The sequence below is a fragment of the Papaver somniferum genome, chromosome 7 (assembly GCF_003573695.1).
Source record: "Papaver somniferum cultivar HN1 chromosome 7, ASM357369v1, whole genome shotgun sequence".
Lineage (NCBI taxonomy): Eukaryota > Viridiplantae > Streptophyta > Magnoliopsida > Ranunculales > Papaveraceae > Papaver > Papaver somniferum.
The window spans coordinates 118,569,677-118,594,716 of NC_039364.1; positions in this window are offsets into that span (position 1 = coordinate 118,569,677).

The window sequence follows — 25,040 nt, forward strand, 5'->3', positions numbered from 1 at the left end:
TTGGCTAAAATATCAAGATCATGTGGGTCTATAGACCAACATGTCCTGATCAATATCATGTTTTCAATCAAAATAGACACCTCTTGAGCTAAATTATAGCGTTCGAGTCTTTTCGAGTGTGTATTTTTCGAATGTACACTCGAAACTGCTCTAAGTATACAAATCTTGTTTATGAGGCCTAGATTTCAAAATTTAGCTAAAATATCAAGATCATCTGGGTCTAAAGACCAACATGTCCTGATCATTAGCATGTTTCCAATAAAAATAGACACCTCTTGAGCTAAATTATAGCGTTCGAGTCTTTTCGAGTGTGTATTTTTCGAATGTACACTCGAAACTGCTTTAAGTAGAAAATTCGTGTTTATGAGGCCTAGGCTTCAAAACTTGGCTAAAATATCAAGATCATGTGGGTCTAAAGACCAACATGTCCTGATAATTAGCATGTTTTCAATCAAAATAGAAACCTGTTGAGCTAAATTATAGCGTTCGAGTCTTTTCGAGTGTGTATTATTCGAATGTACACTCGAAACTGCTTTAAGTAGAAAATTTGTGTTTATGAGGCCTAGGCTTCAAAACTTGGCTAAAATATCAAGATCATGTGGGTCTATAGACCAACATGTCCTGATCAATAGCATGTTTTCAATCAAAATAGACACCTCTTGAGATAAATTATAGCGTTCGAGTCTTTTCGAGTGTGTATTTTTCGAATGTACACTCGAAACTGCTCTAAGTAGAAAATTCGTGTTTATGAGGCCTAGGCTTCAAAAATTGGCTAACATATCAAGATCATGTGGGTCTATAGACCAACATGTCCTGATCAATAGCATGTGTTCAATCAAAACAGACACCTCTTGAGCTAAATTATAGCGTTCGAGTCTTTTCGAGTGTGTATTTTTCGAATGTACACTCGAAACTGCTCTAAGTAGACAAATCTTGTTTATGAGGCCTAGATTTCAAAATTTGCTAAAATATCAAGATCATCTGGGTCTATAGACCAACATGTCATGATCATTAGCATGTTTCCAAACCAAATAGACACCTCTTGAGCTAAATTATAGCGTTCGAGTCTTTTCGAGTGTGTATTTTTCGAATGTACACTCGAAACTGCTCTAAGTAGATAATTCGTGTTTATGAGGCCTAGGCTTCAAAACTTGGCTAAAATATCAAGATCATGTGGGTCTATAAACCAACATGTCCTGATAATTAGCATGTTTTCAATCAAAATAGAAACCTCTTGAGCTAAATTATAGCGTTCGAGTCTTTTCGAGTGTGTATTTTTCGAATGTACACTCGTAACTGCTCTAAGTAGACAAATCTTGTTTATGAGGCCTAGATTTCAAAATTTGCTAAAATATCAAGATCATCTGGGTCTATAGACCAACATGTCCTGATCATTAGCATGTTTCCAAACAAAATAGACACCTCTTGAGCTAAATTATAGCGTTCGAGTCTTTTCGAGTGTGTATTTTTCGAATGTACACTCGAAACTGCTCTAAGTAGAAAATTCGTGTTTATGAGGCCTAGGCTTCAAAACTTGGCTAAAATATCAAGATCATGTGGGTCTATAGACCAACATGTCCTGATAATTAGCATGCTTTCAATCAAAATAGAAACCTGTTGAGCTAAATTATAGCGTTCGAGTCTTTTCGAGTGTGTATTATTCGAATGTACACTCGAAACTGCTCTAAGTAGAAAATTCGTGTTTATGAGGCCTAGGCTTCAAAACTTGGCTAAAATCTAAAGATCATGTGGGTCTATAGACCAACAGGTCCTGATAATTAGCATGTTTACAATCAAAATAGAAACCTGTTGAGCTAAATTATAGCGTTCGAGTCTTTTCGAGTGTGTATTATTCGAGTGTACACTCGAAACTGCTCTAAGTAGAAAATTCGTGTTTATGAGGCCTAGGCTTCAAAACTTGGCTTAAATATCAAGATCATGTGGGTCAATAGACCAACATGTCCTGATCATTAGCATGTATCCAATCAAAATAGACACCTCTTGAGCTAAATTATAGCGTTCGAGTCTTTTCGAGTGTGTATTTTTCGAATGTACACTCGAAACTGCTCTAAGTAGAAAATTCGTGTTTATGAGACCTAGGCTTCAAAAATTGGCTAACATATCAAGATCATGTGGGTCTATAGACCAACATGTCCTGATCAATAGCATGTGTTCAATCAAAACAGACACCTCTTGAGCTAAATTATAGCGTTCGAGTCTTTTCGAGTGTGTATTTTTCGAATGTACACTCGAAACTGCTCTAAGTAGACAAATCTTGTTTATGAGGCCTAGATTTCAAAATTTTCTAAAATATCAAGATCATCTAGGTCTATAGACCAACATGTCCTGATCATTAGCATGTTTCCAAACAAAATAGACACCTCTTGAGCTAAATTATAGCGTTCGAGTCTTTTCGAGTGTGTATTTTTCGAATGTACACTCGAAACTGCTCTAAGTAGAAAATTCGTGTTTATGAGGCCTAGGCTTCAAAAATTGGCTAACATATCAAGATCATGTGGGTCTATAGACCAACATGTCCTGATCAATAGCATGTGTTCAATCAAAACAGACACCTCTTGAGCTAAATTATAGCGTTCGAGTCTTTTCGAGTGTGTATTTTTCGAATGTACACTCGAAACTGTTCTAAGTAGACAAATCTTGTTTATGAGGCCTAGATTTCAAAATTTGCTAAAATATCAAGATCATCTGGGTCTATAGACCAACATGTCCTGATCATTAGCATGTTTCCAATAAAAATAGACACCGGTTGAGCTAAATTATAGCGTTCGAGTCTTTTCAAGTGTGTATTATTTGAATGTACACTCGAAACTGCTCTAAGTACAAAATTCGTGTTTATGAGGCCTAGCCTTCAAAACTTGGCTAACATATCAATATCATGTGGGTCTATAGACCAACATGTCCTGGTCAATAGCATGTTTTCAATCAAAATAGACACCTCTTGAGATAAATTATAGCGTTCGAGTCTTTTCGAGTGTGTATTTTTCGAATGTACACTCGAAACTGCTCTAAGTAGACAAATCTTGTTTATGAGGCCTAGATTTCAAAATTTTGCTAAAATATCAAGATCATCTGGGTCTATAGACCAACATGTCCTGATCATTAGCATGTTTCTAATAAAAATAGAAATCTGTTGAGCTAAATTATAGCGTTCAAGTCTTTTCGAGTGTGTATTATTCGAATGTACACTCGAAACTGCTCTAAGTAGAAAATTCGTGTTTATGAGGCCTAGGCTTCAAAACTTGGCTAAAATATCAAGATCATGTGGGTCTATAGACCAACATGTCCTGATCATTAGCATGTTTCCAATAAAAATAGACACCGGTTGAGCTAAATTATAGCGTTCGAGTCTTTTCGAGTGTGTATTATTTGAATGTACACTCGAAACTTCTCTAAGTAGAAAATTCATGTTTATGAGGCCTAGCCTTCAAAACTTGGCTAACATATCAAGATCATGTGGGTCTATAGACCAACATGTCCTGATCAATAGCATGTTTTCAATCAAAATAGACACCTCTTGAGATAAATTATAGCGTTCGAGTATTTTCGAGTATGTATTTTTCGAATGTACACTCGAAACTGCTCTAAGTAGAAAATTCGTGTTTATGAGGCCTAGGCTTCAAAACTTGGCTAAAATATAAAGATCATCTGGGTTTATAGACCAAGATGTCCTGATCATTAGCATGTTTTCAATCAAAATAGACACCTGTTGAGCTAAATTATAGCGTTCGAGTCTTTTCGAGTGTGTATTATTCGAATGTACACTCAAAACTTGGATAAAATATCAAGATCATCTGGGTCTATAGACCAACATTTCCTGATCATTAGCATGTTTCCAATAAAAATAGACACCGGTTGAGCTAAATTATAGCGTTCGAGTCTTTTCAAGTGTGTATTATTTGAATGTACACTCGAAACTGCTCTAAGTACAAAATTCGTGTTTATGAGGCCTACCCTTCAAAACTTGGCTAACATATCAATATCATGTGGGTCTATAGACCAACATGTCCTGGTCAATAGCATGTTTTCAATCAAAATAGACACCTCTTGAGATAAATTATAGCGTTCGAGTCTTTTCGAGTGTGTATTTTTCGAATGTACACTCGAAACTGCTCTAAGTAGACAAATCTTGTTTATGAGGCCTAGATTTCAAAATTTTGCTAAAATATCAAGATCATCTGGGTCTATAGACCAACATGTCCTGATCATTAGCATGTTTCTAATAAAAATAGAAATCTGTTGAGCTAAATTATAGCGTTCAAGTCTTTTCGAGTGTGTATTATTCGAATGTACACTCGAAACTGCTCTAAGTAGAAAATTCGTGTTTATGAGGCCTAGGCTTCAAAACTTGGCTAAAATATCAAGATCATGTGGGTCTATAGACCAACATGTCCTGATCATTAGCATGTTTCCAATAAAAATAGACACCGGTTGAGCTAAATTATAGCGTTCGAGTCTTTTAGAGTGTGTATTATTTGAATGTACACTCGAAACTTCTCTAAGTAGAAAATTCATGTTTATGAGGCCTAGCCTTCAAAACTTGGCTAACATATCAAGATCATGTGGGTCTATAGACCAACATGTCCTGATCAATAGCATGTTTTCAATCAAAATAGACACCTCTTGAGATAAATTATAGCGTTCGAGTATTTTCGAGTATGTATTTTTCGAATGTACACTCGAAACTGCTCTAAGTAGAAAATTCGTGTTTATGAGGCCTAGGCTTCAAAACTTGGCTAAAATATAAAGATCATCTGGGTTTATAGACCAAGATGTCCTGATCATTAGCATGTTTTCAATCAAAATAGACACCTGTTGAGCTAAATTATAGCGTTCGAGTCTTTTCGAGTGTGTATTATTCGAATGTACACTCAAAACTTGGATAAAATATCAAGATCATCTGGGTCTATAGACCAACATTTCCTGATCATTAGCATGTTTCTAATAAAAATAGAAATCTGTTGAGCTAAATTATAGCGTTCAAGTCTTTTCGAGTGTGTATTATTCGAATGTACACTCGAAACTTCTCTAAGTAGAAAATTCGTGTTTATGAGGCCTAGGCTTCAAAACTTGGCTAAAATATCAAGATCATGCGGGTCTATAGACCAACATGTCCTGATAATTAGCATGTTTCCAATCAAAATAGACACATCTTGAGCTAAATTATAACGTTCGAGTCTTTTCGAGTGTGTATTTTTCGAATGTACACTCGAAACTTCTCTAAGTAGACAAATCTTGTTTATAAGGCCTAGACTTCAAAATTTAGCTAAAATATCAAGATCATCTGGGTCTATAGACCAACATGTCCTGATCATTAGCATGTAATAGACACCGGTTGAGCTAAATTATAACGTTCGAGTCTTTTCGAGTGTGTATTATTTGAACGTACACTCGAAACTGCTCTAAGTAGAAAATTCGTGTTTATGAGGCCTAGCCTTCAAAACTTGGCTAACATATCAAGATCATGTGGGTCTTTTGACCAACATGTTCTGATGAATAGCATGTTTTCAATCAAAATAGACACCTCTTGAGATAAATTATAGCGTTCGAGTATTTTCGAGTGTGTATTTTTCGAATGTACACTCGAAACTTCTCTAAGTAGACAAATCTTGTTGAACGACTTTGTTTCTCGATTTCCGCCACTAGAAACATTTGATTCTCATACTATGGATGTTTGCAAACAAGAAACCATAGAATTTCCTGATTTTTATGTTCTTTATACACTTCCAAGTGTAGAAAAGAATAAGTGTGGGGGAAACTTCTATCGGTTAATAGCTTCGTTTATGTTTTATGAAACTGATATTTGTGTGAAGCTAGTGTTTGCAAAACAGGTTACGTGGAAGGATCCCCAACTTTTCAGATTGTTGGTATATGGGGAATGAATCTTGCAAGGTTATAGTCGGGCTGACGACTTTAAACTAAGCGCTAAATGGGAAGCAACCCATACGATGAGTATTTCTTGTCTTATTTTTAGATTCTTGTTTTGTTTTTAGCTTTTTCTTGTCTTGTATTTACTTTTTCTGATTTCTTGTCGCATATCATTATATGATTTCCCACCTTGACTTTCTTTGGACGATTCAATTTACATTGAGGACAATATAAAGTTTAAGTGTGGGGGAGTGGTTAAGCTTGCATTGCAAATTTTTCATGATTTTTCAAATTTTTTGTAAATTAGTGCATGAATAACTCCAACTTGTAGTTAGTTTAGAGTCACATAGTATACATGTCGCTAAGATTACATCGAAATTCTCATAAGAGTGACTGAACTTAAAGATGACAGAGAACGTGATCGAGTTTCTTACTTGTATGAGAGTTAAAGTTGGATTTAACCATGCCAGTGGCAAATGAGGTGCAGACTGAATTCGGTATTAGATTTGTGATCCCCTATAGTGGAGACTACCCATGTTACATCATGAGAGGCACCGACCTTCACTTCTTTGTACCTGTCTAAATATGTGCTTTTAGAGTGTGTGTCACCGCACGTAAACTCCGGGTAGAATGGTGAGCTACCCAACCTCCCACCAATAGAAGCACTATTTTGATCTCTTGAGTGCTATTTTATCAATCATGAATGGTGACATCGAATTGCTAACTTACATACCACTTGTAATCTTGTTCGCAGTTAGCACCATCCACTTTATCTCTCTCTACACCGACAGGTCCATAGAAACACTATCATCATCAACAAGAGGAGCATCACAAATTCGTAGGAAAGTTGAAGACGTTTAAGGTTTACAAGCAACAGTACATAAATGAGCAGATTTCAGATTCAAGTAAAGCAACAAGACAAGGAGCAGAATTTTTACAAGTTGAAGACTTTGTACAAGAATGAAGATTATTAAGATGAGAATTCAAGAAGTTTGTGATATCGAGACATACAAGTTGTGAAGAAGCGAGCCGTAAAGTACTTACACCATGGCCTTTGTACTTGCATTTTTATTTTTATCTTTATTTTGTATTTGTATTATTTTCTCTTGTCTTAAAAAAAAAATTATTAGGTCCATCATTAGTTTTAATTTTTTGTTTGTTTTCATTTTGTATTTATTTATCTTGCATCTTACAAGAAAAAACAAAAAAAAAATTAGAAAAAAAAATTAGAAAAAAAAAACATTGCATCATTTGTTTAGTTCGTTTTTGGTTTTGTATTCATTCAATAAAGCCAATGGAAGAAGAAATATCTGTAATGAAGTTTCAAGCAACAAGGAATTAGAAGAAAGAATCACATTGTCGAAATTCTACGAAGTTCAAGAGTTATCATCAAGAGTTGAAGACCGAAGACGAAGATGAAGACAAGGATTGAAGACCGAAGACGTTTCTATGGATGCTGTGAGAGTGGTGCTAACTTCACGTCGAACGGATAACGAGGTAAGTAAGCATATTCCCACCTTCGTTAAGTGGTTGATTTCCTTTTTTAGAGATCGTCAGAAAAAAGGGTTTTCAAAATGAATAAAAGATGTGGGTTTTCAAAACAATTCGGAGGGTTTGGTCTTCCTATTATTCAACGTGTCGCAGGATTCTCTCTTCACTCCTACCTGGACACATGTGTGACCCATAAAAAGTTATTTATTATTGAGAGCAACTTCATAAAACCCTTTCTTGTGAGGCAGATTCGAGACTTTTGATCACTCCGAACCCGAATTTCTTTCGATAAGGGATGGTTATTTCTCTCTCAACTTTTAAGGATGAGATTGTGTTCATTTATGTGTCTAACTTCTTATTACTAGTGTGCAGAATCTCTATGTCTTCTTAGCGCGTTGGATGCTATCATTTCAGAGAACTTGTAAGTTGGAAAAGTAGGTTTTGTGGGTATATCTCTACTAAACCCTCACGAGACTATAACTCGTCCACTAGGGACACCTAGGGGTTTAAAGGCTTGTTATACGTGCTAAGTGTGACCGTAGCCTCGACGACACGGAGTTGTTGTATGCTAGTTTTGTTTTGTTTGCTCGAGGACTAGCAAAGATGAAGTGTGGGGGAATTTGATAGGCGTCTAAAACAACTAATTCTAGTATCGGTTTCTCACGATTTTATTAGCTATTTCTTTTGTAAATTTGTATATTACTCTTGGTTTTTTGTATTTTTAGGTGCAATGATGTGGTTCGGCGAAAAGGAAGAAGAATAGATGCTCAAGGCATTGCTTGGCAACATTAGGAGCTGATGGACTCAGAGCATGACATAAACAAGCCTCTTTACTGATCAAGGATTAGGGTACCTCTGTGTGGCAGCCCACATCAGGCTACATGGTGCCAACATCAACAAATACACCACCAGATTGTGCGCGTGTGTGCTGGTGGAGTGAAATACAAAGAAATGAAGTCAGGTTTCTTTGGAAAGCAATTTCAATTCACAAGCACAGAACAAGACCCAGGGATGCCGTTGATTCCAGTAGCCATCAACTGAGTCAGCCGGACCAAGCACTGACAACAAGGAGATCAAAGCTGTTAGTCTGGGGGAATTTTGGCAAGGGTTGAGAGTCTGTACTGGTGACAGTTTGGTGGAGATTCAAGACTTAACCAAGGGGATCTGAGACTACTGAAACGATGGGTTATCTGTGGTTATTCAAGCCATGGTTAATGCTCATTTGCCAAGAAAGTTAAGTCAGGCTAGGGCAGGGATTTCGAATCTGTAGAAGGAAATGAAGACTGGGTACTCGATTTTGGGGATTTTGGTTTTGTTTTGAATTCGTTATTGCTGCAAAGAGAAGCCAGTGAAAACAAGCCACTGCTGTAGATTTTTGGGAATGAATGGATCAAGTAATTCAGAATTCTTATATTGAGTCTTGAATGAATGTATGGGATTGTGTTGAATGTGAATTATATGCAGGGAAGGAGATGATTTGTGATCTTCAAGTACCGCAAAAGCTTTGTCCATCATTAGTCAGCAGAATACACAACAAATGTTCGATTAAATGCCTGAGAGGGAGGCGAGTCTTGGCTTTGTGTTTGAATCAAGTAGGCAGAGAAGAGCAACGAAAGATGGGAATGTCTGGAATTCAAGTTAACAGCGATGAGCTTTGCCGAAAAGAACCAACTTGTGTGGTAACTGATTAACGTGTTCGACAAAAAGTTTGAACCATTGCCAAGCTAAGTTTCACCAGGCTGGCCATGGGTTTGAGGGTCATGTACTGAATATTATGGGAGGACTTTGAAGCCAAAGGTACTCGGGTGCAGTGCAGCAGCTGGAGCTGAATAACTGGTGCGCAGAAGACTCAGAAATTGGAGCTTAAGGCTGAGATAGAGATGAAGGCTCTGAGTTTAATGTGTTGCAGTGATGGAGATGTTGGAGTTACAAGATGGCTGAGCTATGGGGAACTGAATTGCAGGGAACGGCAAGAGAAATTGATGTGTATCGAGGCTTTGTTGGCTGTTTGGAGGGATTAGAACTCGATTTCGCAAGCAATGGTTTGGCGACTACTGGCGAAGTAATGGAAGAATCGGGTGAGATGCAGGTGCTGGGTATTATGGAATGGATGTTTGTGAGATGAAATTGCTAGTGCAGAGTTGAGCTTGAGAAGAAAAGGTGATGTTGTGTATACCGGAATTACAGGAAAGTTGGTTTGGCTGCTGCTGGGAAATTAGTCAAGAGTATGGAGATGGAAATGCAGCTGCGACTGAGAGATGAGTTGTCGAGGCAGTAACATAACTACGTAGATGAATTGCAGCTGGTAAGTTAGTGATGAGCATTTGAAGCCTTGATGGGAACAGACAGTGCAAGGGGCTGAAATTGGTGATCTTGGTGTTGAGATAAGTTGCATCTAGAAACTCAAAACAAGAGCAGTTGAACCAAGAAGCTGAAATGGAGTTGGCTGAAGTAACTTGTCAGTTGCACAAGACTGACAAGCTAAGTGAGGTAATTGCATTATGGGCCTGTTTTGAATGGGCTTATGAGGCCTGAGTTGGGCCAGACAGATTGGATGGCCGGGATTTGGAGGTTTGATTTTTAATTGAGGAGGATCTTATATCATATCTCATCTTCTACTTTTGTTCTAGGGTTTAAAAAGATGGAAACTTTTTTTTTTTTCTTTGGGATGAACCCCTTTAACATGAGTACCTAGATTTTATTATTGGTTAAGGAATAAGTTGGATTTCCAAATATGGGTTTTCATTCAATAAATTAGTTTTGTGTCCATGTTTTGTCGATTATGATTCGCTAGAAATATCGCCATGTATGATTGATTGGTAGTTTTGTCAAGTTGCAAATTGGTAGAACTCGTAATCATATCTATTGCCAGTTTAGGGTTTATTATACGTAATCGTGATACACCTTGAATACAAGTAGCATAATTGTGATTATTGCTTGTAGTGATACATCCTAGTAGTCACAAGTGGATTATAATCTTTGCTAAAACGGATTAGTGCTTTTACACGTTCGTTTGCATTGATTAGTCTTATTTCATAGAACTTAGTGCTCTTAGGGAGTTAAACTTAATTGTGCTTTTACACTTTAGGTTGCTTTCTAGGAAGAATTCACTTTCCCATCTTTTAATGTGTTTGTTGATGACAAGAGGAAATTAGCGGGATATTCTTGCGATCAAGGTATCCTAGGACTTTTAATAAAAGTTGAGATTAAATATCAATTCTAATTATTGTTACAAATTCATGTTTGTGAATGAAAACTAATCATTGACCAAAATCTTCATCTTATTGATTTGCTTGTTTATTTCATTATTTGCTTTTAGTTTATTTTCCTTTACATAAAAATCAGAAATCCCCCCTTGTTTGTATAGGAAACCGAAACAATTTGACAACCTAGATCCTCTCTGTGGGAACGATCCTTCCTTACCCTTGCTATATTATTTATTTTGAGTTGCGAGAAAGTATAATTTATTTTTGACGCATACGACAGCGATCATCTGCGTACCAGTATGCGTACTTAAGTTGGTTATTTTCTAAAAACGGTTATTCGTGAACTTATACTTATATATATTAAGGAATGCATACTTGCAAACGTGGATATAAAGTTCATGAATTGACTCGAGTGAATCAAATCGTTTTTGCTTCGATTGTGTCTTGTATACTTCTATAAGATCTAAGCAATTGAACAACTCTCTAACTAGTTCATTTGAGTCATTTGAACTGGTTGTGGTAAAGAAGAATATGGTTGATATGGAAGTGCTCATATGGCTAAACCTTTGGTTAACTACTGTTGAACCAACTAAGTGTACATGTTTGGGTACGGTTACACAAACCTAAATAAACGTGCATTTCATTTGTGTGTAACAATCTAAGTTCGATCTAACGGTTGAAAGATATTAACTTGAATCTAATCAGGTTTTCATATAACGGTGAATATTGAATGCTTTGCTACCAAGCTAACAGTGATTGCAAACCCTAATTTGAAAGTCTATATAAAGGAGAACTCTAGCAACTGGGAAATCTAATCCCCACACCTTCTATGTGATACTAGTTGTATTAGCTAGAGTCGATTCTCCTTTAACCTTAGGTTTCTTCTCGAGACCCTGTAGGTTAACGACTTGAAGACTTCATTGGGATTGTGAAGCCAGACCCAATTATTCTCTTTGTAGTTGCGTGATCTGATCTTGTTGTTTCTATCGTATTTGAGTACAATCGTAAGATTGGATTGAGAATGATTTCTCCGATAGGCAAGATATAAAAGAAGTCACAAACACCTTCGTCTCATCGTTTGTGATTCCGCAATATCTTCTTTCGCTAGTCAATTAAGATTATTGTGAGGTGATTGATAATTCTAGGTTGTTCTTCGGGAATATAAGTCCGGGTTATCAATTGGTTCATGTTCACCTTGATTTATCAAAAGACGGAACAAAAACCCGTAGGTATTTTTGTGGGAGACATATTTATCTATTACCGTAAAATTTTCTGTGTGATACAGATTTGTTTATTAAAGTCTTCGACTTTGGGTCGTAGTAACTTTTAGTTGTGGGTGAGATCAGCTAAGGGAATCGAGTGTGTAGTATCCTGCTGGGATCAGAGACGTAAGGAGCGCAACTGTACCTTGGATCAGTGTGAGATTGTTTGGGGTTCAACTACAGTCCAGATCGAAGTTAGTTTGTAGTAGGCTAGTGTCTGTAGCGGCTTAATACAACGTGTGTTCAATCTGGACTAGGTCCTGGGGTTTTTCTGAATTTGCGGTTTCCTCGTTAACAAAACTTCTGGTGTCTGTGTTATTTCTTTTCCGCATTATATTTTGTTATATAATTGAAATATCACAGGTTGTGCGTTGAATCGATCAATTGGGAAATCCAACCTTTGGTTGTTGATTGAAAGTGATTGATCCTTGAACATCGGTCTTTAGTACCATTCAAGTGATTTCTATTGTATTCAATTAGACTCCCAGATTTCTATTTGCTTGAGTAAGTATTGAATCGAGAAAGTGAAATATAACTCTTTGATATACTTTTATTAATATTGAGTATGACTGACTAGTTTATTCTCTTAAAAGTATATTGGAGTTAGTCCATACAGATTGCTAAGCGAAATATTGGGTGTGGTTGTTAGATCCCCGCTTTTTCAATTGGTATCAGAGCAGGCAAACACGTTTAAAGACCTTATAAGTCTGTGTTTGTAACGATCTGACTCTGTGGACAGGAATTCTATCTCCATAAACGTACCACTAGTCTTCGATGGCTCAAACTACTTACGGTGGAAAATTGTTATGCGTGCTTTTCTTCAAGCTCGTGATTTTCAAACATGGGTACGTGTTGTTAATGGCTATGATCCTCCGGTTAATACCGAAGGTGATGTATCTATACCTAAGGATATTGGTAGACATAGTCCAGAAGAAATTCTTGCAGCAAAGAAAAATTCTGACGGCTTAAATGATATCGTACATGCCATTATCCCAGATCTTCAGCACCATGTGACTATGTACACTAAGTCTTAAGAATCCTGGGATATCTTAGAAACCGTATTTGAAGGAAATACCGGTGAGAAAGAAGCTAGGCTTCAAAACCTAAATTCTAATTGGGAAAACCTTCGTATGGCAGATGAAGAATCATTTGATGAATTTAATCACAAACTGTCTGAAATTGTTAATGCATCTTTTGCATTGGGTAAGACTATTCCTGGAAAGGACATTGTGATGAAAATTCTCAGATCATTGCCATCTAGATACGATTCTAAGAAGCATGCCATCGTTGAAGGAAATAATTCGCAACGTTGTCCAGAAATACTCTGGTTGGGAAGCTGGAGAGCTTTGATCATGAGCACACGTCCAAGTCTTGTAAGGATGTTGCTTTCAAAGCACTAAAGAACACTAAATTACTTGATAAAAGTAAAAGTGTTTACATCTCTGAAGATGATATTTCTGAGGCTAATTCATCAGATGAAGATGTTTACAAGTCAGTCTCGTTGATCACAAGACAGTTTAGGGATCTTCTTTTGAAGAGAAGTAAACGGTTCTCCAGACATAAACCCAAGTCATCAGATAAACCACATAATCGTGTTCCTCCTAAAAATAGGGATAATGATGAAACCGATGACGAGGATATGCCTCAGTGCTTTAAGTGTAAAGGTTTTGGTCATTTTGAAAATGAGTGTCCAAATCGAAAGAAATACACTGGGAACGAAGGTCTTGCTGCAACTCTTGATGAAATGTCTGACAACTATGATTCTAATTAAGACGAAAAATCAAGTGTTGCACTTCTTTGTGAAAATATTGATTTTGATAATTGCAGCAATACATACGTCAATCTCGATTTTCTTTCAGAAGAAAACTCAATCAATCTGGAAGATAAAATTGACTTTTCTATTGGAAACTCTGTGTATGACATTTCAGGTACCACTATGTGTCTAGAAGCTTGCACATCTCAGATGCCTGAATTATATCCAAGTTTGACGTGCTCATAGTGTTCACTCAAAGGTCATGAACTATCAAAGTGTTACAAGTACAAACACAAATTGAGACATATCAACAAACTTCAACGAAGAGCAAATCGATTAGCAAACACGCTCAAACTTGCTCAAAAGACCGCTGAGGTATGTAAGATTTCATCTTCGTCTAAGAAGTTAGTTTCCAAGGATAAAACAAGACCATTATAGAAGAAAGTATGGTCCATTTTGATAGACAGAGGTCTATGGACTCCTCTCAAAAGGAACATGGTGGACAGATTTTCGTTCACCGCACCACAACTTGATTGTGTTGATTTGTGTATCTTGTCTCACGTGCCCAATCAAAAGAGACAAGGTTGTGCACCTCTCATGCTTTAAGAAAAGTTTGTTTTCTTCTTTTCTTAGTTTTGTTTTTTGATGAAAAATTGGAATTCTCTGTCTATCAATAAAGGAGGGTTATTCTCGACAATTCTACTCTTTCTATGGTTCAGAGTTGTGCGTGCACGAAACAGTTAAAGGTTGCGTAACCCTATATTTCTTTTTCCTTCTCTAAAACTCTTCCTAAGACTACTTGTTGAGTTTAAATTGTGATTTCCTATCACAAACCCATAATTTTATGGATACTCCAAGTATCATGTCTTCTGATAGAAAAGATGTTAATATGATTGTTAAGCCACCAATCATGAAGGAAAAAGAGAAATCTCCGTTGTCTCCAACTTTGAAAAGGAAAAGAAGGAATGCGAGGAAGCCAAGGGTTGTTCCTTCAAATTCTCAGAAGTTTTTTGATGTTCTTGAAGTGTTGAAGGAGACACGAAAGAAGATTCAACAGATAAAGGCTTTTGTGCTTAAGACTCATGAGATTCAGAAGGCCCTGGTTCGACATCATTCAAGAAGGTTTATTGATATTAACTCCTACCTTCATGAACCTTATGTCCCAATGGCTGTTGATGGCAAGGAGTTCGGGGACGATAAAGAATTCTTCAAAGGTCTTAACATCTAGTAAATCTTCTTATGAGAATTTTATTCTTGTGTTTTTAGGAAGAATAACTAGAGTTTGGAACATCCATTATTGTGATTTCACATAGCTATGTCCAACGTTTTCATCTTCATTGTTTTTAGGTTAATTTTTATAAATTCTAAAAATTGTTTGGAAGATGATTTTTGCAGTATTAATTTTATGGTTTTATATATTGCAATATGTTATGGGATATGTGTGTTTCCGTCCGTGAACTATGATTGTCCCATACTTTGTCAAAAGTTAAGTCTTTCATATGTTGATATGCATGTATTGATAAAAGAATGAATGAACTTTTGACATTACAAAAGTTAAGCCTATTCTATGTCATTATGCAAATATTGATGGAAAATAGGATGAACCTTTGTTTACGAGGATTATGTCTATTATATGTCATTGTGCAAATCGTGATGGAAAATAGAATGAATCCTTGTCTATTCCGCAGTATTGATCATCCCTGATCCATATTTTGAATACAATGTGCGGCTCCATAAGTTCTCTTATGTTGAACATTTCCGATTAAATTAATCATGGGTTTTCTTGTGATTAATTTAATTGAGTATTTTTGGATTCAAGTTCATATTCGTAAGTAATTTGTTATGTCCAAATAAATCCTTCTATTTTTGTGAAAATAAGGTCGCTCTTGTTATTCTTTCGGGAATGACATTTTATGGGGGAGAGTTCTTGTTAGAGCACTACTCGGTCAAACTCGCATGCGTTGCTATCTCAAGCATGTTTGTTAATGTTAGTGATCAAAACTATAAGTCTTGATTTCTAGTCTCTTATAGCTAAGTCTTGGACTAGCATACTAAGTGAATTTGAGCTCAAGGACTTCATGGCGATTCATCATACAAGTAGAAGATCTACTCAAGGAACCGGTGGAACTTCTCGACAAAAAGGTATCTGGAGACTTGAACTTATCTGTCACTCAAAAGTCTATCTATTCTCTCTCCTACTCTTTGAGACAAAAGTCGTATGCTATACATCTCACCTATAGATCATACACATTTGGTATTTAGATCCGAGTATATCTCGCCTATCTATATCTCGAAATATGTGTTGGTAAGCTTTTCGCTTCGACCAAGTTTATCTTCACCTAGTGACGAAAGTCATGAATGTTTCAATCACTTTGAAAATTGCTTTGACGAAAAATAGTGTAACAACTGTATAACATCCTCTAAGAATGTTTCAATGATTGGAATGAGAGTTTAGATTACATAACCAATGTATTCCTTGAACCGAAGTTTTCGAACTTTGTTGATCAAGAGAACCGGAAGTATGGCAAGTGGAAAGTCTGCGAACTCAGTCCGCGAACTGCCGAAGTTCTCAAACCCAAGAGTTTCTGCTGGAGTTGACAAACTACTTGCGTGATCCAAGTCCGCGAACCCAGTCCGCGAACCGGCGTAGTTCTCGAACCCAAGAATTTCTGCTGGAGTTTGTAAACTCTATCCGGTGTCTTAAGTCCGCGAACCTGGTCTGCGAACTTGAGAAGGTTATATATCTAAAAATGATTTCTGAACTTAATCTTAAAAGACTAAGGAATGCATTTGCAAACCGTGGTTATTAAAGTTCATGAACCGATTCGAGTGAATCAAATTATCTTTGCTTCAGTTGTGTCTTGTGTACTTACATAAGATTTCCTTGCAATTGAACAACTCTCTTAACTAGTTCATTTGAGTCAATTGAACTAGTTATGGTGAAGAAGAACATGGTTGGTATGAAACACTCATATGGTTAACCTCTTTGGGTAGCCTATTGTTGAACCAAAAATGTACATGTTTGGGTGCGGTTAACAAACCTAGAAGCGTACAGTCATTTGTGTATAACAAGCTAAGTTTTCGATCTAACGGTTGAGAAATATTAGCTTGAATCTAAATCAGGTTTTCATCTAACGGTGAATGTTGATTGCTTTGTAACTAAGGCAAAACCCTGATTTGAAAGGCTATATAAAGGAGACATCTAGTATTGTGCAAAACTAATCCCCACACCTTACGTGTGATACTAGTTTGTGTGCTAGAGTCGTTTCTCCTTTAACCTTTGGTTTTCTTCTTCTAAAACCAGGTTAACGACTTAAAGACTTCATTGGGATTGTGAAGACAGACCGAAACTACTTTTATCGTAGTTATGTGATCTGATCTTGCATCTTCTATCGTACGAGTACAATCATATTGATTGGCTTGAGATCATGAGAGTTCTCCGATAGGCAAGATATAAAAAGTAATCACAAACACCTTCGTCTCATCGTTTGTGATTCCACAACATCTTGTTTCGCTACCATACAATTAAGATTGTTGTGAGGTGATTGATTAATCTAGGCTGTTCTTCGGGAATATAAGACCGGATTATCAATTGGTTCCTGTTCACCTTGATTATTATCAAAAGACGGAACCAAAACTTTTAGGGTTTTTCTGTGAGAGACAAATTGATTCTTTGATAGACTTATCTGTGTGAGACAGATTTGTTTATTGTTAAAGCCTGCGATTTTGGGTTGTAGCAACTCTTAGTTGTGGGTGAGATCATCTAAGGGAATCAAGTGCGCAGTATCCTGCTGGAATCAGAGGCGTAGGGAGTACAACTGTACCTTGGATCAGTGGGAGACTGATTTGGGTTCAACTGTAGTCCAGTCCGAAGTTAGCTTGGAGTAGACTAGTGTCTGTAGAGGCTTAATACAGTGTATATTCAATCTGGACTAGGTCCCGGGGTTTTTCTGCATTTGTGGTTTCCTCGTTAACAAATTCTGGTGTCTGTGTTATTTCTATTTCCGCATTATATTTGTTTATATAATTGAAATAATACAGGTTGTGCGTTTGAATCAATCAATTGGAAATCCGACCTTTGGTTGTTGGTTGATATTGATTGATCTTTGGACAGTGGTCTTTGGTACCGTCCAAGTTATTCCTTGTGTTTGATTATAGACTCGCTAATTTTATTAGCTTGAGTGAATCAAAACAAGAGGGAGATATTAACTCCTTGAGATACTTTTATCTAGATCGAGTCTGACTGTCTAGTTGATTCTCTAGTAAGTGTTTCGGAGCTAGTCCATACAGATTGCTAATCGAAATATTGGGTGGTGGTGTTAGACCCCCGCGTTTTCAATTGGTATCAGAGCAGGCAAACACGTTCAAGACCTTACAAGTCTGTGTTTTTAGCAATCTGAGTCTGAGGACGAAATCTCGTATGCATACCAAAATGCCTCCTAAAGCTTTCAACTCTGTCAAGTGTCTCGGAAATACCTCAAAGGATTACTCCTTAGTTGATTCTTCCGAATCCCGAGGTAGGAAGATTGTCCCATCGTGTGTTGGCCACTCTTCCTCCAACGAGACATTGGACACAATGACAAAAGCTGAAATGGAGCTCACCAGAATTGCAAAAAATTCTACTGAGTTTGTTGATCTTCAGAATCATGAACAACTCATTGATGAATTTTAAAAGTCTATTGATCGTGAACATGTACTCTATAACATCATAGAGTCATTCTCTAAGGATATTGAGAAACTTCTTCAAGAGAATAATCTACGGCATGAAAAGATTGGTGATCTTGAAAAGCTGATTAAAGAAGGCTCAATTAGAGAAAAATGTTTGATCAAGACTCATTCATCTGATCTTGATAGACTTCGTGTTGAGAAAGAAAAACTAGATGCATCACTTTCACTAGCCCATAAACAGTGTGTGACCTTGGAAAAGGAAAACTCTGTCTTAAGGAAAATCTCTCCTGTTTCAACTGTTCCTCTTGACATACAGTACATGAAGAAATATCCTCCAAGAGAAGATTATGTCGATAAAAGTTTATATAACCTACAATCTTCTCACAGGGCTGAAAAGTTAAAACAGATACCAACTGTTGTGTCTTCTCCACGAACCTGTACTTTTTGTGGAAAAGGAAATCACTATGCTTTCCATTGTTTTGACAGGAAGAAACAAATTTCTAGACTTCGAAATTTGTTTCTTTCCACTGTCAATGGAGTAAATAGTCAGACGACTACTACAGTGAACCTCTTCATAAGGAATCAGTCTTCTCATAAAAATGATCTTCTTCCTAGAAGTCATTACAGGACTGGGTTGCATTCTAGTGGTAAAAATTCTTGTGCTACCCATGAAAGCATGTCCTGTGTTTATAAGAATAACTCTAGTAAATCTAAGTCTAGAGTATGGAGACCCGTTTCCAAAGATCCCCTAGAACCAATCTCTAGAGGTCCTAGATTTTGTAATCAGAAAGATTCCTCTCCCTGCTTTCAGGAAGGGTTGTGAGACAGATCTCTAAATCTGGAGACTGCCGTGAAAAGTTAAGAAATGCTGAAATCAGATATCTTGGAGGAAATCACAACTATTCTCTCAGAACCTTTGGTGAGACTATGTCTCCCTCTACTACCTAGTAGAAAATCTCTATTCTTGTATCTAACTTGAGAGATACAAGGATGATGTCTGAGAGATGCTCAAGTATGTTCATTGGTTTTCTTTCGGTTTGCATGTTTGATATTTTTTTGTATTTCTTTCTTATGACTCTTTAGAGATAAACGATCCTTGAAAAGAACACAGTATGCAGTGTTCCGAATTGGGTCTAGTTACTTTGGCATTTCGGTCGGCCCACGAACGACCATATATCCTCAAGGAACTTTAGGGTTTCTATCTAGGGTGTATACTTGAACACATACAATTCTTATAGGTGTTCATTAATCTTCAGAAAGGAACTCGATGGAAAATGTTCCAAAAGAAGAAGTTAACCCTAACATGAAGGATGATCTCAAAGAATGTGATTCTGCTCAAGAGTTCATCATGAAGAAGATGCTTGAAAGGAAAGAGTATAACTCTTGGATTGGAGAATCCGTCAAGGATCTAATTCGCTTCAAAATGAAGTCAAGAGCGAACTTGCTAACCTTCAACTGCAGATAAACCAGCTCATTGATGGACATACAAAAATCCTTGGTACTCAGAATATCTTGATCAGAAATCAGAAGAAAGTTATCTTTGACTGCGCAAAGGCTCGTCATTATAATCGCATTGTTGATCGAAAAACTAACGTTCTAACTTATGAACATGGTGTCTCTACGGTCAACATGATCAAGGATATCAGTGATTCCTATTTCGATGGACCATTTCAGAGGTATGAAATCATCAAGGAAAACTGAGTTTAGTTGCCTAGTAAGTCTTCTTTTTGGTTTAGTTGGAAGAATAACTAGTGCTTTGAATAGCGATGATTGTGACTACACATAGCTATTATTTTTAATCTTCTTGTTTTTAGGTTTTTGGTTTAAAATTCTAAAACTATTTGGAGGATGATGATTTGGAATATTTTTGATTTGTTATATTGCAACTTGTTATGGGATATTTGTGTTTATGTCCGTGAACTTTGATGTCCCATATTTTTGTCAAAAGTAAAGTCGTTCACGATCGGTATTCGTTTATTGGTTTAAGAATGAATAGACTTTTGACGTATACAAAAGTTAAGCCTATATTGTCAACCCTTGACGGAAGATGGGTTAAAATATTTTGTATCCAAGGATTATTGCTATTGTATATGCTGATGCAAAAGAATGAATCCTTGTGTCTTCCACAGTATAAATCTTCATTGATCCATCTTTTTGTATTACCGTGAGGCTCCGTGATGTGTCTTATGTTGAGCACGATACAACTAAGTTGATTATTTTTTATTAGCTTGGTTGGTTGTTCCGTAAGATTCATTATGTTGAGCATTTAGAACTAAATTAATCATCTTCTTGGTTATTTAGTTATTACTCCACAAGTTCTCTTGTGTTGAGTACATGAACGATTAACCCAATCACTCTCTTGTATGGTTATCTTAGTCGTTGCTGTAAGTTTACTTATGTTGAGCACAATGAGTTAAATTGATCACTTTTATGGTTAATTTGATTATGTATTCCGATTAGATTATTCATGGGTTTACTTATGAATAATTTAATTGAGTTTTGAATATAAAAATCATTCTCATGGTTTTGGCGTCCAATAAAATCCTTCGTTTCTCTTGAAATTAAGGTCGCTCGTTGTTGTTCCCTTGGGAATGACATCAAATGGGGGAGAGTTCTTTTGAACTTGTGCTTAATGGTCATATCTTGAGGGGTCTGCGGTTGTGGAATTTTAGAGGGGTTATCTTGTATCTTTAAACTCCTTGATGAATGATGTTATCTTCGGCTCTATGATTGGATCTAAATAAGATGATGTGTGTTTCTTTCTCTCAGTCTTGAAATGTCTCTTACGAAAATTTCATTATGATCTCGTTCTTGTACCTTTGCCAATTTTATTGACAAAAAGGGGGAGAATTAATATGTAGTTCACACTACAAATACATATGGTTTTTGGATCATTGTGTAAGGGGGAGTGGTTTTCATGTGAGATGGAGTATTGACTATGGGGGAGTGATACATATCACCATAGTATTATTTTTGAAGTTGTGATACAATTGGACTTTGACACTATGTAATAATACTATGACACTGTATAACAATGATCGAGACCGATGCTTTCTCATTGTTATAGCTACGGATCTTCAACAAAGGTGATGCTAAACTTACAACCTTTGGGATCATTGGAGTACTTGGAAGTGACGAAAATTTCGAGGAATGTTGAAGATTAGACATGTGGAATAGGAGTTACTAAAGTTTCATTATATTTTTTGTATTCCATATGTATTAATAGTTTTGTCACTAAAATTGACAAATAGGGAGACTCTTAGAGCACTGCTCGGTCAAACTCGCATGCGTTGCTATCTCAAGCATGTTTGTCAATGTTAGTGATCAAAACTATAAGTCTTGATTTCTAGTCTCTTATAACTAAGTCTCGGACTAGGATAATAAGTGCAGTTGAGCTCAAGGACTTCATGGAGATTCATCATACAAGTAGAAGATCTACTCAAGGAACCGGTGGAACTTCTCGACAAAAAGGTATGTGGAGACTTGAACTTATTTGTCACTCAAAAGTCTATCTATTATATCTCCTACTCTTTGAGACAAAAGTCGTATGCTATATATATAGACTAGATCATACACATTTTGTATTTCGAGCCGAGTATATCTCGTCTATCTATATCTCGAAATATGTGTTGGTAAGTTTTTCGCTTCGACCAAGTTTATCTTCACCTAGTGATGAAAGTCATGAATGTTTCAATCACTTTGAAAATTGCTTTGACGAAAAATAGTGTAACAACTATATAACGTCCTCTAAGAATGTTTCAATGATTGGAATGAGAGTTTAGATTACATAACCAATGTATTTCTTGAACCGAAGTTTTCGAACTTTGTTGATCAAGAGAACCGGAAGTATGGCAAGTGTCAAGTCCGCGAACTCAGTCCGCGAACTGCCGAAGTTCTCAAACCCGAGAGTTTCTGCTGGAGTTGAAAAACTACTTGCGTGAGCCAAGTCCGTGAACCCAGTCCGCGAACCCAGTCCGCGAACCGGCGTAGTTCTCGAACCCGATAATTTATGCTGGAGTTTGTAAACTCTATCCGGTGTCTTAAGTCCGCGAAACTAGTCTGCGAACTTGAGAAGGTTATATATCTAAAGATGATTTCTGAACTTAATCTTAAAAGACTAAGGAATGCATTTGCAAACCGTGGCTATTAAAGGTCATGAACCGATTCGAGTGAATCAAAACATCTTTGATTCAATTGTGTCTTGCGTAGTTACATAAGATTTCCTTGCAATTGAACAACTCTCTTAACTAGTTCATTTGAGTCAATTGAACTAGTTATGGTGAAGAAGAACATGGTTGGTATGAAACGCTCATATGGTTAACCTCTTTGGGTAGACTATTGTTGAACCAACAATGTACACGTTTGGGTGCGGTTAACAAACCTAGAAGGGTACAATCATTTGTGTATGACAAGCTAAGTTTTCGATCTAACGGTTGAGAAATATTAGCTTGAATCTAAATCAGGTTTTCATCTAACGGTGAATATTGATTGCTTTGTAACTAAGGCAAAATCCTGATTTGAAATGCTATATAAAGGATACATCTAGTATTGTGCAAAACTAATCCCCACACCTTACTTGTGTAACTAGTTTGCGTGATAGAGTCGTTTCTCCTTTAACCTTTGGTTTTCTTCTTCTAAATCCAGGTTAACGACTTAAAGACTTCATTGGAATTGTGAAGCCAGACCGATAATACTTTTATGTTAGTTCTGTGATCTGATCTTGTATCTTCTATCGTACGAGTACAATTATATTGATTGGCTTGAGATCGTGAGAGTTCTACGATAGGTAAGATATAAAAAGTAATCACAAACACCTTCGTCACATCGTTTGTGATTCCACAACATCTTGTTTCGCTACCATACGATTAAGATTGTTGTGAGGTGATTGATTAATCTATGATGTTCTTCGGGAATATAAGACCGGATTATCAATTGGTTCATGTTCACCTTGATTATTATCAAAAGACGGAACAAAAACTTTTAGGGTTTTTCTGTGTGAGACAGATTGATCCTTTGATAGACTTGTCTGAGTGAGACAGATTTGTTTATTGTTAAAGCCTGCGATTTTTGGTCGTAGCAACTCTTAGTTTTGGGTGAGATCAGCTAAGGGAATCAATTGCGCAGTATCCTGCTGGGATCAGAGGCGTAGGGAGTACAACTGTACCTTGGATCAGTGGGAGACTGATTGGGGTTCAACTATAGTCCAGTCCGAAGTTAGCTTGGAGTAGGCTAGTGTCTGTAGCGGCTTAATACATTGTGTATTCAATCTGTACTAGGTCCCGGGGATTTTCTGCATTTGCGGTTTCCTCGTTAATAAAATTCTGGTGTCTGTGTTATTTCTATTTCCTCAATATATTTGTTTAAATAATTGAAATAATACAGGTTGTGCATTTCAATCAATCTATTGGAAATCCGACCTTTGGCTGTTGATTGATATTGATTGATCCTTGGACATTGGTCTTTGGTACCGTCCAAGTTATTCCTTGTGTTTGATTATAGACTCGATGATTTTATTAGCTTGAGTGAATCAAAACAAGAGAGAGATTTTAACTCCTTGAGATACTTTTATCTAGATCGAGTCTGACTGTCTAGTTGATTCTCTAGTAAGTGTTTCGGAGTTAGTCCATACAGATTGCTAATCGAAATATTGGGTGGTGTTGTTAGACTCCCGCTTTTTCAATTGGTATCAGAGAAGGCAAATCTGTCTTAAGGAAAATCTCTTCTGTTTCAACTGTTCCTCTTGACATACAGTACATGAAGAAATATCCTCCAAGAGAATATTATGTTGAGAAAAGTTTATATAACCTACAATCTTCTCACAGGGCTGAAAAGTTAAAACAGATACCAACTGTTGCGTCTTCTCCACGAACATGTACTTTTTGTGGAAAAGGAAATCACTATGTTGTCCATTGTTTTGCCAGGAAGAAACAAATTTCTAGACTTCGCAATTTGCTTCTTTCCACTGTCAATGGAGTAAATAGTCAGACGACTACTGCAGTGAACCTCTTCACAAGGAATCAGACTTCTTACAAAAATGATCTTCCTCCTAGAAGTCATTACAGGACTGGGTTGAATTCTAGTGGTAAAATTTCTTGTGCTACCCATGAAAGCATGTCCTGTGTTTATAAGAATAACTCTGGTAAATCTAAGTCTAGAGTATGGAGACCCGTTTCCAAAGATCCCCTAGAACCAATCTCTAGAGGTCCTAAACTTTGTAAGCAAAACAAGAGAGAGATATTAACTCCTTGAGATACTTTTATCTCCATCGAGTCTGACTGTCTAGTTGATTCTCTAGTAAGTGTTTCGGAGTTAGTCCATACAGATTGCAAGTCGAAATATTGGGTGGTGTTGTTAGACCCCCGCTTTTTCAGTTGTTAATTGAACTTGCGCTTAGTTTCCAAATTTTTGTGGGGAGTGCGGTTGTGGAATATTATAGGGGTTATCTTGTATCTTTATAAACTCCTTGATGAATGCATTTAGCTTCGGCCATATGATGGCATCTAAAAAGTTGATATGTGCTTTCTTTTGGTCATGAAATGTTTCTATGGAAATTTCATTAGGATCCCACTAGTTTTCGTACCTTTGCCAATTTTATTGACAAAAAGGGGGAGAATTAATATGTAGTTCACACTACAAATACATACGGTTTTCGGATCATTATGTAAGGGGGTGTGGTTTCCATGTGAGATGGAGTATTGACTAGGGGGAGTGATACATATCACCATAGTATTGTTGTTGAAGCTGTGATACAATTGGACTTTGACGCTGTGTAAT